At 44.2% G+C, this 19,654-nt stretch overlaps 1 pseudogene across 1 annotated transcript in view; it reads left to right on the forward strand.

Moving 5' to 3' along the window:
- LOC309552831 (A.superbus venom factor 1-like) overlaps nucleotides 1-19,654 on the forward strand; it is a 319,818-nt pseudogene that overhangs the window by 75,761 nt on the left and 224,403 nt on the right. Inside the window, exons 9-11 of the transcript XR_014226164.1 lie at nucleotides 1,242-1,328; nucleotides 12,586-12,741; nucleotides 13,836-13,982. The product of XR_014226164.1 is annotated as an A.superbus venom factor 1-like (transcript). The remainder of the gene's footprint in view (nucleotides 1-1,241; nucleotides 1,329-12,585; nucleotides 12,742-13,835; nucleotides 13,983-19,654) is intronic.

Consider the following 19,654-nt stretch of genomic DNA (forward strand, 5'->3'; position numbering starts at 1 on the left):
TTGACAGGAAGCTGTCATATATAGTAGCAAAAGAAAAGGGGCCATTTTATATGATATTCGGCTCCCGCCAAATGAGCAAAATATTTGGCATTTGGAAGAAAGCCTGAACAAGCAAAGCTCATCCTGAAACTGTGATCAGACTAAACTGAAAGTTCATCCCTAAAAATATATATAATAGTGGCGTGCTTCAATTATGGCAGGCCTAGAGGGGACTACATTTAAAGTAATATGACCCCCTAAACAGCAGTGTCTTCACAATACTTAGGCAAGAAATTGCAATGCTGACAATATATGGTTCCCAAATGGGCAAGATTATGCAATACAAAGGCAATGATTAATCAACTTTTACAACATTCACAGCAAATAGGCATTTATTACAATACTCAGGCAAAAAGGAAAAAATGCCCAAGCATGACAATATGTAGGCAACTAATGGGCAACTGTGACTATATGAGTAAACCAACAGGCAATCATAACTACTATAGAGGGCAACAAACTGGCAATTTTGACAATATACAAACAATTGCGAAAATAGGCAGGCAATAAATGGGTAATCATGACAATATGCAGACAACAAACAGTCAAATGTAACAATATATGGAATAACTCCTCCCCCCTCCACCCAGGAAAAAATCCCTGCCTTTATTTTGACCTCCAGCAAAACCACCTACCAGTTAAAATCTTCCACCGCTAGCAAAAATTGCCTCTTCCCCTGCAAAACCCCCCACCAGTAATAAGCTCTGCTGTGTCTTGTAGGGACCTAAACCACTGATACTCCCCTTGCCAGAGCTTTCCCGACACTCCTGTGCAGCTGGACATAATACCTGGTGCTCTTATGTATGGGGGAACATGTGTCTCCTCCAATGGGATAGTGCTCAGGTCTAGCAGCCAATCTCTAATCTCTAAGCTCTGGGCACTTTCATATGAACGGGGGAAGGGGGAAGAGATGACATGACGCCACTACCCTTAACATCCAACACTAGCTGACACCACTGAGGATTTTAGTACCTATTATGACAGAGGAACGAGCGTCGGGGGAGGACTGGAGAGGTGAGTATCTTTAGAAAGACTGTAAGTTTGTCCTGAATGGGTAGGTTAATAGAATTAAGACAGGAGAAATCCTTTTCACATCTCAAGTGTGCCTTATCTTGTTCATGAATTGCTTATTTTCAGATAAATTGGTAAATTATATTTGTTACAATTGCCTGAACACAAATTTACTTGGGGTGGTCTAATTTCAGATACAGGATGGTGAAGGCTCTGCTTCTCTGAAACGAGAAGACTTAGTGAAGTACTTCGTAGATGTATGCAATTTGGCACATTGGGCAGTGAGTGCTTTCCATCGATTCTGTCAGTGGTGGCCAATTCAGCCTTGTCCCATGGCACCTTGATGGCTTTCAGGTCTGTTTTATAGGTGGGCCAACAGCTTGTAGGTTGCCTTCCTTGTTTCTTCCTTCTTCTAGGTGGTGACATCAAGCACATTAGGATTTTGGATATGTGGTGGTTGGGTAGGTGCAGAATATGTCGGGCCAGCCGTAGACTCTGATTGGTGACAATTTCTTCTAGCTTCTGCATATGACATTGAGATTCAGTCTCTGTGATGTCATCTTGTCATCTCGGGTGAAGTGAATTCAGTTTTTGGGAAATTTTCCTTGTGATCTTCCAAGTTTTTGTATAGGGCAGTGGGTATAACCATTGCTCTGCCATTGCTGGTCCCAAGCCCATGCTGAGAAATGAGGAAGATTGGATCCTCCGCCTGCAACCCAGCCGCGTAAACATTTTTACCACTAGGGAAACATTAAGTACATAAACAAAAGGGGAATTGCCATTTTTTACACGGTTGGCTGTAGGCAAATTTCCTCATCTATTAATTATTTAAAAGTAATTTATTTTTAAAGGGACCCTTTTGCCACACCATTCATTTCAGCAACCGTTTTCTCATATGTGAATTTAACATATTTTATGCATGTTATTTACCTGTAAAAGTCTCTCTTGTGTAAACACCCAAAAGGCCTGGGACTACTGCTGTGTGCCTCTATCTTGGATGTGATGTCAGCAGCCCCAGCAAACTCAGAGCTGTTATTTAAGGTACATGCTATGGTATTCCCATTCACTCATCTAGCAGCTACATAAAAGGTTATGTAGGGAGGTGAGGAGAGGGGGGAAAGGAGCTGGGCCAGCACAGACGGTAATTAGGCACTCCCAGAAGGAAAGAGGGCAATAACGAGGCAGGACAGAGAAGGAACCGTGGCTGTGCTACAGAACTAAACAAATTAATAAAAATTCTGGAAAGAAAAAATACTGCAATTAGGAATTTAAAACATGTGATATTTTATGCTATTATCTGCATTTTTTTTTTTACGTTGATGACAAAGTTTCTTTAAGACTAGCATGCAAACCCATGTACATTACTGTTTCTGCTTTCTGAATCTCATTAGTAAAGCAGGCAGATATACTGTATAGAGATGTATAGAACTGTTCGCCGGCGAACAGTTCCCGGCGAACTTAGCATGTTCGCGTTCGCCGCTGCCGGCGAACATATGCGATGTTCGGTCCGCCCCCCATAAGACATCATTGAGGCAAACTTTGACCCTGAACTTTACAGTCAGCAGACACATTTCCAGCCAATCAGCGTACCTCCCTCCCACACCCTCCCACCTCCTATAAATAAGCAAGGGCAGCATCCATCTTAGATCATTCTGAAGCAGTGTGTGTAGTGAGAATAGGGAGAGAGCTGCTGCTGCTGCTGCTGCTGTTAAGCTAGGGACAGTTAGTCAGTGTTCCTGGTCTTGCAGTGTTCTTGGTCCACTACTGCTGTAATATCAGCACCCCAAAAAGCCCTTCTAAGGGCTGGTATTTGTGTTTTTTTTTTTTTTTTAATATATATATATATATATATACCTAGCGTCCCCAAAAGCCCTTTTAAGGGCTGGTAATTGAGTTGTTTCTTCATATATATATATATCTATATCTATCTAGTGTCCCCAAAAGCCCTTTTAAGGGCTGGTAATTGAGGATTTTTTTATTTATATATATATACATATATATATATATATATATAGTGTCCCCAAAAGCCCTTTCAAGGGCTGGTAAGGTAATAGATTTTTTTCTTTATATATATATATATATATATATATATATCTATTGTACACTGCAGTTGCCTGCCCGCTGTGTGTGAGAGGCCACAGACCTACCACAGACTGTACTGTGTGCACACCACACTCATTTCGGGTGGCACAGGCACAGTACCTGGCATTTTAAAAAATATTTTTTTTTTCTCTGTCATAATTGCAGTGAGTGCTGTGTCAGGTCCACAGAGTGCACTGTACCCACTGCAGTGCACTGCCCACCACTGATATATATACGTTGGCACAGCATCTTGTTGCAATAAATTGAAAAAAAATATATTTTTTATTATTGCAGTTGCCTGGGCTGCCAGTGACTGTCAGGTCCACAGAGTGTACTGTGCCCACTGCAGTGCCACTGTGTGCCCACCCACCACTGATATATAAGGTGGCACAGCAGCTTGCAAAGTAAAAAAAAAATATATATTTTTTTAAATTGCAGTTGCCTGGGTGCCAGTGACTGCTGTCAGGTCCACAGAGAGTGTACTGTGCCACTGCCCACCCACCACTGATATATAAGGTGGCACAGCAGCTTGCAAAGTAAAAAATATATATATATTTTTTTAAATTGCAGTTGCCTGGGTGCCAGTGACTGCTGTCAGGTCCACAGAGAGTGTACTGTGCCACTGCCCACCCACCCACCACTGATATATAAGGCGGCACAGCAGCTTGCAAAGTAAAAAATATATATATATTTTTTTAAATTGCAGTTGCCTGGGTGCCAGTGACTGCTGTCAGGTCCACAGAGAGTGTACTGTGCCACTGCCCACCCACCACTGATATATAAGGTGGCACAGCAGCTTGCAAAGTAAAAAAATATATATATATTTTTTAAATTGCAGTTGTCTGGGTGCCAGTGACTGCTGTCAGGTCCACAGAGAGTGTACTGTGCCACTGCCCACCCACCACTGATATATAAGGTGGCACAGCAGCTTGCAAAGTAAAAAAAAATATATATTTTTTTTAAATTGCAGTTGCCTGGGTGCCAGTGACTGCTGTCAGGTCCACAGAGAGTGTACTGTGCCACTGCCCACCCACCACTGATATATAAGGTGGCACAGCAGCTTGCACTCATAGTACAACAGTAACAACACATTAAAAAAAAAATGACAGGCAGAGGCAGGCCACCCCGCAAGGGCCGTCGTGGTCGTGGTGCTGTGATTTCCTTAGGCCCTAGAATAATGCCCAGTGTTCAGAGGCCACCACAGACCCTGAACTCAAAAAATTCTGAGGCCATAGTTGACTGGCTTACACAGGACACCCAATCGTCTACAGCTTCCGCTCGGAACCCTAATGCACCATCCTCCTCCAGCTCAGCTTCGGGCACCTCTCAATTTACCACTCGCCAGCCCGCCGGCACCACCACCAACACTAGCACCACAGCCGCTTCACTTGATCCGTCAGAGGAGTTATTTTCACATCAGTTTGAAGAAATAAGTGATGCGCAACTATTAGTGCCAGAGGATGTAGATAACGGGGATATGTCTCAGTCAGGCAGCATTATACACATGGACGTACATTGTGATGATGATGATGTTGTACCTGCTGCTGCTGCCTTTGCTGAGTTGTCAAGTGAAGCGGCTGATGATGACGATGTGTCTGTGGATGTCACCTGGGTGCCTGCTCGAAGAGCAGAAGAAGAGGGGGAAAGTTCAGATGGGGAGACAGAGAGGAGGAGGAGACGAGTTGGAAGCAGGGGGAGGAGGTCATTGCAAGGAGCTAGTGGCGCAGTCAGACAGCATGTAGATTCGGCACCCGGGGTCAGCCAGACAGCACGCCAATCAACGCAAGCTGTTGCCACCACCAGAATGCCGTCCTTGCAAAGCTCAGCAGTGTGGCATTTTTTTTGTGTGTCTGCCTCTGATATCAGCGATGCCATTTGTAACCTGTGCCAAAAGAAACTGAGTCGTGGGAAGTCCAACACCCACCTAGGTACAACTGCTTTGCGAAGGCACATGATCTCACATCACAAACGCCTATGGGATCAACACATGAGTAAAAGCAGCACACAAACTGAAAGCCACCATCCTCCTCCTGGTCCAGCATCTTCAGCCACGTCAACCACTGCTGTCCTCCATGCCCCCTATCAACAACCCGCCCCTCCGCCTCTCACCTTCAGCAGTTCCTGCTCGTCACCTGCCCACAGTCAGGTGTCTGTGAAGGAAATGTTTGAGTGCAAAAAGCCAATCTCGCAGAGTCACCCCCTTGCCCGGCGTCTGACAGCTGGCTTGTCGGAACTCTTAGCCCGCCAGCTTTTACCATACAAGCTGGTGGAGTCTGAGGCCTTCAAAAAATTTGTCGCTATTGGGACACCGCAGTGGAAGGTACCCGGCCGAAATGATTTTTCACAAAAGGCAATCCCCAACCTGTACTCTATTGTGGAAAAAGAAATCATGTCACGTCTGGCACACAGTGTTGGGGCAAGGGTCCATCTGACCACTGATAGCTGGTCTGCAAAGCACGGTCAGGGCAGGTATATAACGTACACTGCGCATTGGGTAAACCTGCTGGCGGCTGCCAAGCATGGAATGCGTGGCTCTGCTGCAGAGGAGTTGGTGACACCGCCACGACTTGCAGGCAGGCCTGCTGCCACCTCCTCTACTCCTCCTACTCCATCCTCTTTGCTAACCTCCTCGGCTGAGTCCTCTTCTGCTGTTGCGTCTTGCTCCACACCAACTGCACCCCCCCAGCTCCCCAGGGGCTATTCCACATGCCGGATACGACAGTGTCACGCTGTCTTGGGGTTGACTTGCCTGAAAGCAGAGAGTCACACCGGACCAGCACTACTGTCCGCCCTGAATGCACAGGTGGATCAGTGGCTGACCCCGCACCAACTGGAGATCGGCAAAGTGGTGTGTGACAACGGGAGCAATTTGTTGGCGGCATTGAATTTGGGCAAGTTGACACATGTGCCGTGCATGGCACATGTGTTGAATCTGATTGTGCAACGTTTTGTGCAGAAGTACCCAGGCTTACAGGACGTCCTCAAGCAGGCCAGGAAGGTGTGTGGCCATTTCAGGCGTTCCTACACGGCCATGGCGCACTTTGCAGATATTCAGCGGCGAAACAACATGCCAGTGAGGCGCTTGATTTGCGACAGCCCGACACGTTGGAATTCAACACTGCTAATGTTCGACCGCCTGCTCCAACAAGAAAAAGCGGTCAACGAGTATTTGTATGACCGGGGTGCTAGGACAGCCTCTGCGGAGCTGGGTATTTTTTTGCCACGCTACTGGACGCTCATGCGCAATGCCTGTAGGCTCATGCGTCCTTTTGAGGAGGTGACAAACCTAGTGAGTCGCACTGAAGGCACCATCAGCGACATCATCCCATATGTTTTTTTCCTGGAGCGTGCCCTGCGAAGAGTGCTGGATCAGGCCGTAGATGAGCGTGAAGAGGAAGAGGAAGAGTTGTGGTCACCATCACCACCACCAGAAACAGCCTTACCATCGATTGCTGGACCTGCGGCAACACTGGAAGAGGAGTGTGAGGAAGAGGAGTCAGAGGAGGAATGTGGCTTTGAGGAGGAGGAACACCAACCACAGCAGGCATCCCAGGGTGCTCGTTGTCACCTATCTGGTACCCGTGGTGTTGTACGTGGCTGGGGGGAAGAACACACCTTCAATGACATCAGTGAGGACGAGGAATTGGACATGAGTAGCTCGGCATCCAACCTTGTGCAAATGGGGTCTTTCATGCTGTCATGCCTGTTGAGAGACCCTCGTATAAAAAGGCTGAAGGAGAACGACCTGTACTGGGTGGCCACGCTACTAGACCCCCGGTATAAGCAGAAAGTCTGTGACATGTTACCCAATTACCGGCAGTCGCAAAGGATGCAGCAGCTACAAAATAAGTTAAAAACTATGCTCTACACAGCGTATAAGGGTGATGTCACAGCACAACGGGAATCCAACAGGGGAAGAGGTGAAAGTAATCCTCCTCCTACCACCACAACCACGCCGGCAAGGACAGGACGCTTTACAGACGTCTTGTTGATGGAGGACATGCGGAGCTTTTTTAGTCCTATGCATCGCCACAGCCCTTCGGGGTCCACCCTCAGAGAACGACTCGACCGACAGGTAGCAGACTACCTTGCCTTAACTGCAGATATCGACACTCTGAGGAGCGATGAACCCCTTGACTACTGGGTGTGCAGGCTTGACCTGTGGCCTGAGCTATCCCAGTTTGCCATTGAACTTCTGGCCTGCCCCGCTTCAAGTGTGCTGTCAGAAAGGACCTTCAGCGCAGCAGGAGGTATTGTCACTGAGAAGAGAAGTCGCCTAGGTCAAAAAAGTCTTGATTACCTCACGTTTATTAAGATGAATGAGGCATGGATCCCGAAGGGACTGACAGTGGGGGATGCATTTGACTAAAAAAGGCCTGGTGATGACTGAGATGCCTTGGCCTAAAAATGGTCCACACGCTGCTGTATATAATCATTCTCTGCATGCCGGATGACTTACGTGACGTCTCCGCCACCAACTACGGTTCAAGCAGCAATGTTTTAGTGCACTTTCTGCCTTAAAACCTCAATTTTTCAGGCCGCTGCTACAGCAGCGGCTGCAACAATACCTACTTTTTCATGCATGTGTACATGCCTAATTTTTCTGGCCTCTGGTGCTACACTGTGGCTGCAAAAAAACAAAAAACAAAAAAAAAGGCACATACATGTGTCAATTCCCCTTCGTGATCGTTACCTTGTCGTGGTGAAGGGGCTTGCGTATCACAATGAAGCGATCACCTCTAGGATTGTGTTGGCACACCCCAGATGATAAGGTCGTTGCTTCATTGTGTACAGACCAAAAGCGATCCGCAGGATAATTTTTCATAAAAAAAAACATTCATTTTCTTTCATTCTTTCTGCGGAGCTGGGTATTTTTTGGCCGCGTTACTGAATGCTCATGAACAATGGCTGTAGGCTCATGCGTCCTTTTGCGGAGATGACAACCCTGGTGGTCAGTCGAACCCAAGGCAACATCATCGACCTCATCCCATATGCATTTTTTCTGGAGCGTGCCCTGCGAAGAGTACTGGATCAGGCTGTAGATGAGCATGAAGAGGAAGAGTTGTGGTCCTCATCACCACCAGAAGCAGCCTTGTCGTTGTCAATTGCTGGACCTGTGGCAACGCAGAGAGAGGAGTCTGAAGAAGAGAAGTCAGAGGAGGAAGGTGGCTTTGAGGAGGTGGAATACCAGCCACAGCAGGCGTCCCAGGGGGCTTGTTCTCACCTTTCGGGGACCCTTGGTGTTGTATGTGGCTGGGTGGAGGAAGAGACCTTCAATGATGTCAGTGAGGACAAGGAACGGGACATGGCTAGCTTGGTATCCAACCTTGTGCAAATTGGGAGTTTGCGGTTGTGCAAATGGACTGACTGACTGTTAAACGGGGAGTTTGGTCTGTCAGAGTTTGGTCTGTCACTGTGAAGCGGGCAACGGGCGTAACCCTTACACTACTTGACCGATAAAACATCATACCTGATCGTATTCACACACTGGATGTTTTAGTGCTGGTTTACACTGCCGCTACCACTAAAGTAGCGTCGCTTCCAGTGCGACTTTGGCGCGACTTAGCGCGACTTTGGCGCGACCTCATCGCGAGGTGACTTTTTATTTGGCCAATCACAATATCATGTTTTGTTACCGTCACCTAATTTCCTTTTCCTGTTTTTTGTTTTACATATTTCCCCATGTGTGCAGTGTTGTCTGTGTCATAGCTCAACTGATAGGCATGTTTGCCTTGGCATATCATATTTCAGCTTGCCAGAAAGAAAAAAAGACAGCTGGAAAGACACTGCATTAGTTTTCTACTAAAAATCATAAGAAAAATGCTGTTTTTTTTGGGTTGTGGACATACTACAGAGCTGAAACTTGACAGGTACACTTTTTAGACCCCCCAGACACTAAATACAAAAAATGACATGCCTGCCTAAAAAAATGCCCGATAAATGCCTGCAAGAGAAAAAGACAGCCGCAGAGAAGCCGTATTCCTGAAAATATAAGAAAAATGCTGTTTTTTAGGGGTTCTGGACATGCTACAGATCTGAAACTTGACAGGTACACTTTTGTGACCCCCCAGACACTAAATACAAAAAATGACATGCCTGCCTAAAAAAATGCCCGATAAATGCCTGCAAGAGAAAAAGACAGCCGCAGAGAAGCCGTATTCCTGAAAATATAAGAAAAATGCTGTTTTTTAGGGGTTCTGGACATGCTACAGAGCTGAAACTTGACAGGTACACTTTTGTGACCCCCCAGACACTAAATACAAAAAATGACATGCCTGCCTAAAAAAATGCCCGATAAATGCCTGCAAGAGAAAAAGACAGCCGCAGAGAAGCCGTATTCCTGAAAATATAAGAAAAATGCTGTTTTTTAGGGGTTCTGGACATGCTACAGATCTGAAACTTGACAGGTACACTTTTGTGACCCCCCAGACACTAAATACAAAAAATGACATGCCTGCCTAAAAAAATGCCCGATAAATGCCTGCAAGAGAAAAAGACAGCCGCAGAGAAGCCGTATTCCTGAAAATATAAGAAAAATGCTGTTTTTTAGGGGTTCTGGACATGCTACAGAGCTGAAACTTGACAGGTACACTTTTGTGACCCCCCAGACACTAAATACAAAAAATGACATGCCTGCCTAAAAAAATGCCCGATAAATGCCTGCAAGAGAAAAAGACAGCCGCAGAGAAGCCGTATTCCTGAAAATATAAGAAAATGCTGTTTTTTAGGGGTTCTGGACATGCTACAGAGCTGAAACTTGACAGGTACACTTTTGTGACCCCCCAGACACTAAATACAAAAAATGACATGCCTGCCTAAAAAAATGCCAGATAAATGCCTGCAAGAGAAAAAGACAGCCGCAGAGAAGCCGTATTCCTGAAAATATAAGAAAAATGCTGTTTTTTAGGGGTTCTGGACATGCTACAGAGCTGAAACTTGACAGGTACACTTTTTAGACCCCCCAGACACTAAATACAAAAAATGACATGCCTGCCTAAAAAAATGCCCGATAAATGCCTGCAAGAGAAAAAGCCAGCCGCAGAGAAGCCGTATTCCTGAAAATATAAGAAAAATGCTGTTTTTTAGGGGTTCTGGACATGCTACAGAGCTGAAACTTGACAGGTACACTTTTTAGACCCCCCCAGACACTAAATACAAAAAATGACATGCCTGCCTAAAAAAATGCCCGCTAAATGCCTGCAAGAGAAAAAGCCAGCCGCAGAGAAGCCATATTCCTGAAAATATAAGAAAAATGCTGTTTTTTAGGGGTTCTGGACATGCTACAGAGCTGAAACTTCACAGGTACACTTTTTAGACCCCCCAGATGCTAAATCCAAAGAAATTTTTTATTTTTATTTTTTTTTAATTTTTCCAATAATTGGCTCTCTATCAAAAAATTATAATTTTTAAGAACTTTTTTTTGCGTGATCCCTCTCCGGCATGCCACAGTCCAGGTGTTAGTCCCCTTGAAACAACTTTTCCATCACTATTGTGGCCAGAAAGAGTCCCTGTGTGTTTTAAAATTCGCCTGCCTATTGAAGTCTATGGCGGTTCGCCCGGTTCGCCGGTTCGCGAACATTTGCCGATGTTCGCGTTCGCCGTTCGCGAACCGCGAATTTTAGGTTCGCGACATCACTAATACTGTATACTGTAGTTGGCAAGTAAAGTGACATCACTGACATATAAAAAGAGGCGTAAGGCAATTCCTCCTGGAGTATGTGTATAAACCTCTACAAAAACAAAGGCTTTCTGGGTAAATAAGTAAGGTGCAGTTAGTACTGTGTCAATACACAAGACGAATCACACTCAGCAGTGCTATACCCAAAGCAGTCCACTCTGAGTATCTAAAAAATGTTAAAAGTATTAAAATTAAACAGCCATCATATGAATGCAAGCGTCCAAGTGATATACACAAAACAGTCTCTATTGATCCCCAGTGCAGTCTTAACTAGCAGAGTAACATGGAGTCCATGATCACAGATCGAATGTATTGTGGTACTTCAATCAAATTGGAAAAGGATGGATCCACCACCACACCTCCAGTGCTCCCCTCCAGATTTAACACTCACCAGATCAACAAAGATCAAAAGCCTCTATATCACTGCCTCTCGGTTGTCTCTCCAAACCTCTGGTTTATAAGATAACGATCACTGCACGCTGTAGCTTCCTGTTTCCTTTGCTCAGACTCTCCAATAAAATGTGATCCAATTGACAGCTCAGCACCTGAAAGCTCCACAGTTCGCTGAAGATGAACCCACTCGGTCGCCGTAACCCAGAAGTCAGCCTCTCTCCGTCACATGATGCCAGCGGAATAGGAAGACGTTTGCGGTGACGTAGTATGTGTCAGCTGTCAGTGGTGGGGGAGAGCCCTATGAAGGGAGATGTGGGGGGGAGGTCCTTCCCTCTTCAGCATAGCAGTAACTGTGACCTCCCCCCCACGTCTCCCTTCATAGGGCTCTCCCCCACCACTGACAGCTGACACATACTACGTCACCGCAAACGTCCTCCTGTTCCGCTGGCGTCATGTGACGGAGAGAGGCTGACTTCCGGGTTACGGCGGCCGAGCGGGTTCATCTTCAGCGAACTGCGGAGCTTTCGGGTGCTGAGCTGTCAATTGGATCACATGCTATTGGAGAGTCTGAGCAAAGGAAACAGGAAGCTACAGCGTGCAGTGATCGTTATCTTATAAACCAGAGGTTTGGAGAGACAACCGAGAGGCAGTGATATAGAGGCTTTTGATCTTTGTTGATCTGGTGAGTGTTAAATCTGGAGGGGAGCACTGGAGGTGTGGTGGTGGATCCATCCTTTTCCAATTTGATTAAAGTACCACAATACATTCGATCTGTGATCATGGACTCCATGTTACTCTGCTAGTTAAGACTGCACTGGGGATCAATAGAGACTGTTTTGTGTATATCACTTGGACGCTTGCATTCATATGATGGCTGTTTAATTTTAATACTTTTAACATTTTTTAGATACTCAGAGTGGATTGCTTTGGGTATAGCGCTGCTGAGTGTGATTCGTCTTGTGTATTGACACAGTACTAACTGCACCTTACCTATAACTATTGTTTATATACAGCTGCTGCTGATCAGAGATATATATTTATTCATTGTTTTTCATATATTTATAGATTTAATGTTGCACCTTTATTGTGTTGCACATAAGTATCTGAAGAGGGTACTTATTACTTTACAGTGACCACCAGCACTGGGTGTGTGTTTGACAGATTTTGTATCATCAACCACAATTTTTACAGTTTATACTTTCTGGGTAAATGGCACAATGTTACTGCCCATTGGTAGGTATTCTGGTTTGTTAAAGGCCATGTGATCTATTACAAAGAGAGTGGATTGGGCATTTACTTCAAAGTCTGTAATGTACCTAGAAATCCCCTTTTTACTTTTGAAGAAGCTATTTGCTTATATTAATTTTGCCTAATTTCCAATGTAGCTAATTTATTTTAGCATCAATTGTGTGTTTTTATTTGCAGGCAGTGATATGGTAGAAAGTGAACTTAATGATATCTATATGGTGAACTCCCCGTACAAAGTTCTCTTCACCAAAACTTCCAAATTTTTCAAACCTGGAATGCCTATGGATCTAATGGTAAGACAATATAGTGGAAGTTTATTGTATATTGAAAATTAATGTATGTTTCATTCATATAAGGGGAGCTGAAAAGCAAGCTACTCTGCTGAATTGTCTCTTTAGCTAAATCATAGTGCTCTGGCAAGCCTTTGTCCTGTATTACAGTTTATTTGTTAAAGATTGTATATACAGTAGCTACCAAAAAATAGAAACCAACATTTGAAAATGTATAAACTCTCTAAAGCACAGATGTCAAACACAAGGCCTGCGGGCCGAATGCGGGCCTCCGGGCCATTTCATGTGGCCCTCGCACCTCTCCCGCAGCTGCAGTACCCCCTTGTATCTGCCTCCACTTTGTCTCAGTAGCCGGCAGCAGAGGACAGAACTCCTTTGCCAAATCCTGCGCTTCTCTGTGCTCCTGCAGAAAGGCTTGTCTTTGCCCCCCCTTTTTCTCAGCAGTCTGCAGCAGAGAGGAGGGCAGAACTCTTCCTACAGATCCTGCACCTCTCTGTGCAGCCGCAAAACCACCTTGTCTCTGCCTCCCCTGGTCTCAGCATTCAGCAGACTCTGTAAGCTGACTCCAGCCCTCCTCTGGTCCTCCCCCAGACCCTGCATTTTTTTCTTCCCAGATCCACCTTCTTCTTCTTCCTGGCAGTAGCACAAGGTAGGGGGGTGAATTGTGATGTAAGGAAGAGTTGATGAATCTTAAGTTCTGATGGTGGGGGGAGGGGCTTTTGACATCTCATGTAAGGGTGTAAGAGGGCGTGGCGTGCTCTGGACATCTAATCTTACAGATATAACCAGTCCTTTGAGGGCAACCATAATGCTGATGCGGCCCGTGATGAAATTGAGTTTGACACCCCTGCTCTATAGAAAAAACAACTAAAACTAAATTGATCTCAAACCATTATAGCAAAGCAAGTTACTCTGCTGTACTGTTTCTTTAGTTAAACCTCAGTGCTCTGGCATTTGTGAACTAAAGAATATTTATAGCTACCAAAAGGTGATGGCATGGTGTACTTGCTCATGGCTGGGTAAATATTAGAGATTGTTTGTGTAGAAAGATCTGTAATAAGACTGTTGGGTTTCAGTATATCTGTCATCTTTTCTAGGTGTTTGTCACCAATCCAGATGGCACTCCAGCACACCTTGTCCCTGTGGTGGCAGACCCAGGGTCAGTGAGAGGGGTTACACTGAGTGATGGAACTGTCCGGCTGACCATCAATACCCGTCCAGATATAGGATCATTTAGAATAACGGTAACAATTATATTTTTTATACAATTGTGTGGATCTTTTTTAGTAGTTTCAGAACACAATAATGTAGACAAGTATGGAATTATGGAATTAAAAAATATATAAAATGCTTAGATTAACACCCACTGGGATCTGTTTTTCAATTACCATCCTTTAGGAAAACCATTAACTTGCTTACTGGAGTGCTTATACTATCAGGATTAACAATGGTTACACTTCAGATTGCACACAGTAGACCCAAACCATCTATCCAGAAATGTTTCAGCCTTATTCAAAGAGCGCACAACCATCCTATTTCTTAAATCATGTTGTTACTGCAAGGCTGGTGTTCTGGGACTACCAACTCATGAGAAAAGTAAAAGTGTAGACCATATAAACTAAAATAATATGTACACTTTGAGGCTGGGCTAACTGGTGTATCCTAAGATCCCATTTATGAGTCCAACACAGTTTAATTTGCTTTTATCTGAGTTTAAGAGTTTACAGTGAGGGAAAAAAATATTTCAATTCCCCTGCTGATTTTGTACGTTTGACCACTGACAAAGAAAAGGTTAGTCTATCATTTTAAGGGTAGGTTTATTCTAACAATGAGAGACAGAATAACAACAAAAATATGCAGAAAAACGCATTTCAAAAAAAGTTCTCAATTGATCTGCCTGCTAATGAGTGAAATAAGTATTCAACACCTTTGCAAAAAATGACTTAGTAGTTGGTGGCAAAACCCCTTTTTTGCACAGAGGTCAGATGTTTCTGGTTGTTGGCCACATCTCGGGAGGGATTTTGTCCCACTCCTCTTTGCAGATCCTCTCCAAGTCATTAGGGTTTTGAGGCTGACGGTAACTCAAACCTTCAACTCCCTCCACATATTTTCTATGGGATTAAGGTCTAGATCACTCCAGCACCTTAATGTAATTCTTTTGGATATTTTTGTTGTTATTCTGTTTCTCACTGTTAAAATAAGCCTACCATTAAAATTATAGACTGATCATTTTTTTGTCAGTGGGCAAACATACAAAATCAGCATGAGATCAAATAGTTTTTTCCCTCACTGTACCTCCAGTATATCTCTAACGTACTAGCAGATCAAGAAACATTGTAAGCACTAGCTTATAATTACATTGAGCACTAGCTTAGAATTTAGACATCATTGTACAATAATCCTGCTTAGTAGAGGTGTCCATTGTCAATTTTGGGTAGACAGACACTCTAAGTCAACATTTGGCCTCCCGAGTGTCATGTTTGTTGCTATGAAGATATAAGACAGAAGAAGCAAAGTTGTGCCCCCAGATGCTGACCACATTGCTTGGCAAACAATATACTGGATCAGGTTTTCTCCCCAGTATAATCATGCACTGGTTATGTACTTGTTTTGTAGACATCTGATCCAGCCAAAAATGGCCAAATTGGGTGATTGTCATATCACATCTATGGGCTTTAAATTTCATAGACCTGAAGTGATAAAGTGATAGTAAGCTTGAGGATTCTGCAACTGTAAGAGGATGAGCCATTGTTCTTGGGCACTCTGCCCAAGAAACTAAAAACCTGTTGATGGAAAAGCTACACGATTGCTGGGAATATTTTTTACAGAACCAATATAAAATGAATATAATATTTATAATACTAATAATAAAATGAATATAATATTTCTTATTACTTAAAACAAAGATTCTCTAAGCAATATTTAAAAGTAGAACTCTAACCAAAAACATTTGTAAGTCTTGGATAGAGTGGAGAAAGAAAGAATGAAACCTCTTTCATAAGTTTATTGCTGTCAGAGAGAATCACTCAATTTGTACTTCTAAGAACTATCACCAGGACAGAATCAGGGCACCAGGAATATCCAGCATTTTGTCATCAGAAAATTGTTAATATTATACAGGATTTATATAGTGCCAACAGGTTGCGCAGCGTTTTACAACATGGGGGCTGACAAGTAGGGATAATCGAACTTTTGAAAAGTTCGATTCGACCAGAACACCTGAATTTCCCGAAAGTTCGGTTCGGATTCCCGAACCCCATTGAAATCAATGGGACCCGAACTTCGGGAATCAAAAAACACAATTGTGAAGCCCTAAAACCTAATAAATGCCCCTAAAAAGTGCCTAGGGTTCTGGGTCATGCCCCAGGGACTATGAATCAGGCAAAAAAAAAGTTCTTAAAAATTGTCATTTTTGATAGAGAGCCAATTATTGAAAAAATTATTGAAAAAAAAAATAGATTTCTTTGGATTTAGTGTATGGGGGGTATAACAAGTGTACCTATGAAGTTTCAGCTCTGTAGCATGTCCAGAACCAGAATTATAGCATGCCAAACCTTCACAAATGACTTTTTTGCTTAACCGCGCATTTCTTTTGCTCCTAATAAAGCAGATGTGTGTGACGCTTTTTGCAGTGGACTTAATGCTTACAACAAGAACAGGCGTTAACTTGTCACTGAGGCTTTAAGTGCACGGCAAAAGGCTTTGCTACTCTGCGTCACACACATCTGCTTTATTTAGCGACAACTTTGGGTAGCATAGCAGTGTGCGTTTTGCAGCTGATTTTCACATTGCATAGTTGATAAAGCCTCAGTGACAACCAGTGTTGCTCATCTTAGTTTAAAAAAGTAATTAGTTACAGTTACAAATTACTTCTCCCAAAAAGTAATTGAGTTACTGACTCAGTTACCACATTTAAAAAGTAATTAGTTACTCAGCAAAGTAATGGTACAATGGTGGTGGCGTGGCACACTGGTGGTGGCATGGCACACTGGTGGTGGCTTGGCACAATGGTGGTGGCGTGGCACACTGGTGGTGGCGTGGCACAATGGTGGTGGCGTGGCACACTGGTGGTGACGTGGCACACTGGTGGTGGTATGGCACAATGGTGGTGACGTGGCACACTGGTGGTGACGTGGCACACTGGTGGTGGGGGTCTGAGTCCTCCTGACCTGACTTAAGTAACTTTTTTTTTTTTGGTACCTGCTGGCTGCTGCTGTCTCTGGACTGGCTGGCTGCTGGTGGTGGTGTCTGTGGCACACTGGTGGTGGGTGGTGGCTGGTGGGGGTCCTGACTGTCTGTGACTGACTGAGTCTGTGAGTTTTTTTTTTTTTTTTGGTACCTGCTGTGCTTGCTGGTGGTGGTGTGGCCTGGCAGGCACTGGCACATTGTTGTCCGGGTGCCTCTGGCTCCGTCCTCCTCCAGGCCTCAGGCCTGCCTGTCTGTGCCTCTCTCCTCTCCTCTTCTGGGCTGTGTGCATTGGTGGAGTCGTGGTGGTGGACTTCTTGCTGCCCTGTGGGTGGGTGGAGTCCTGGTCCTGGACTATGTTGTTTATCTTGTTTTATAAATATAATACAGCCCAGGCTGGCAAAAGTTATTAATTGGCAATGCTTGCTTGGCTGGGTCGGGTCGCCGATCCGCCGCCCGCCGGACTCTATGCCCTGCCCTGTGCTCTATGGCGCGCTGTGCTGTCCGAGACGATCGTGAGTGTGACTCACTCGACAGTCTCCTCCTCTTCTCTCTCCAGTACCGCGGACAGCGGTCATAGAGGAGAGGGGGAATACAATTACATCTACTTCCATCTAGTGGCAGTAGATGTGATTGCAGTAACGCAGCCGAAAGTAGCGACAACGGCGTTACAGGGAGAGGATGAGTAATCTGATAGGTTACTCGTTACCCTGAAAAGTAACTGCGTTAAGTAACGCCGTTTACTTAAACGCAGTTACTACCAACACTGGTGACAATTATACATAAATTAAAATTCATCACAAAAAAAAACGGATTATTTTTCTTAGAATTTCAGTAGCGCATGGATGGTGTTACCCTCCTTTCATAAAGTGCAAATAAATAAAGTGCATAAAATGCATAAATAATCCAAAACATCCAACTAAGCAAGAACAGAGTCCTTCAAACATCTTTGTTTATGTAGTGCCAGAGCAATACACAGTGCTTTTAATGCAGGGTCATTGGTGTCAGTTATAGGAACCGTACAATGTCACTACCACCAGCTCTGGAACTACATAAGCAAAGACTTTTGAAGGACTCTGTTCTTGCTTAGTTGGATGTTTTTGGGTTATTTATGCAATTCATGCACTTTATTTATTTGCACTTTATAAAAGGAGGGTAAAACCATCCCTGCGCTACTGAAATTCTAAGAAAAATAATCTGTTTTTTTTGTGATGAATTTTAATTTATGTATAGTTGTCACTGAGGCTTTATCAACTGTGCGATGTGAAAATCACCTGCAAGACGCACACTGCTATGTGACCCAAAGTTGTCGCTAAATACAGCAGATGTGTGTATCGCTGAAATGTTACAATACCAATCAATACAGGAGGAATCAGATGGCCCTGCTTGGAAAATTAGGTTAAGGGAAATCTTCCAATAGGGATACCTGTTCTAATGTAAATTGTAAATTGATAGGAGATTTCTCTTTTTGGAGGTTTCATTTTACTTCCGGTTGTGTCTTTAGAACAGGAGAAAAATCCTTCCTATTGGAAAAAAAAATCATTCCAATGAGACATAGGGGTCGATTCACTAACGTTTACCACATGCGATAAAGGTACCATGTTCCTAATTTTCATAAATTATCGCATGTGGTAAATTAAGTCCTATTTGTCAAAGTACAAAAAAGAAAAAATTAAGGATGCACTAGCCAATCTTAAAGATTGCTGCACCATGAACTCCCTGAATATCGGGAGATAGAATTGAGGGAAGTGAAAAGAACTGGGGCGCTATCTTAAAAAGAACAAATAAAAAAAAACGGAAAATTCCTATCATACTTACCGTAATTTTCCTTTCCTGATAGTCTCCATGGCAGCCTACGTGTGGGTTAACCCCGCCTCCACTCCAAGGGTATAGGACCCCCCTCCCATAAATTTCAGCTCTCAGGTACAGCAGGTGTTCCATATCTTAGCCGAATCCAAGACGAGAGGGTGGGTACTCCGGCTGCCATGGAGACTATCAGGAAAGGAAAATTACGGTAAGTATGATAGGAATTTTCCGTTTTCCTGTCTGTCTCCATGGCAGCCTACGTGTGGGAAATAACTAGCTCACTCCACACGGGTGGGAATGCTTTAGCAAAGAAAATTTTAATTCATGCTATTTGCAGACAAAACAGTCAAACCAAAATTAACTGAGGACAGAGAAGCAGGCTCTACACAATAGTGGGTCATAAAAGTATTGACTGATGACCACGAAGCCGCTCTGCAAATCACATCTGGAGCCACGTGCCGCGAAGCCGCCCAGGAAGTAGAGATACTCCTTGTAGAGTGCGCCGTCACCGCCTCCGGAGGAGCCAGCCCCTCAGCTCTATAGGCCTGTTGGATAGCTGCCACTATCCATGAAGCGATAGTCCTAGATGAAGCAGGTTTACCTCTGTTCTTTCCCCAGAACAGGACAAAGAGGTTGTCAGACTGCCTGAATGGTGCAGTTGCTTGAAGATAGGCTTTTAAGGATTCTCCTACATCCAACGGATGAGGATTGGACTCATTAGATGAACGGAAAGTAGGCAGGACAATCTCCTGATTCTGGTGAAACACTGAGGTGACTTTCGGATTTGAATTCAGCCTGGGTATCAGTACTACCCGATCCGGAAAAAAAGTCAAGAATGGTTCTTTACATCCGAGAGAACTTAATTCAGAGACCCTTTTAGCCGAGGTAATGGCTACCAGGAAGACAGTTCGGATGGTCAGGTCCT

This window comes from Pelophylax lessonae, assembly GCF_965119305.1.
Source record: "Pelophylax lessonae genome assembly, chromosome: 4".
NCBI classification, from domain to species: Eukaryota; Metazoa; Chordata; class Amphibia; order Anura; family Ranidae; genus Pelophylax; species Pelophylax lessonae.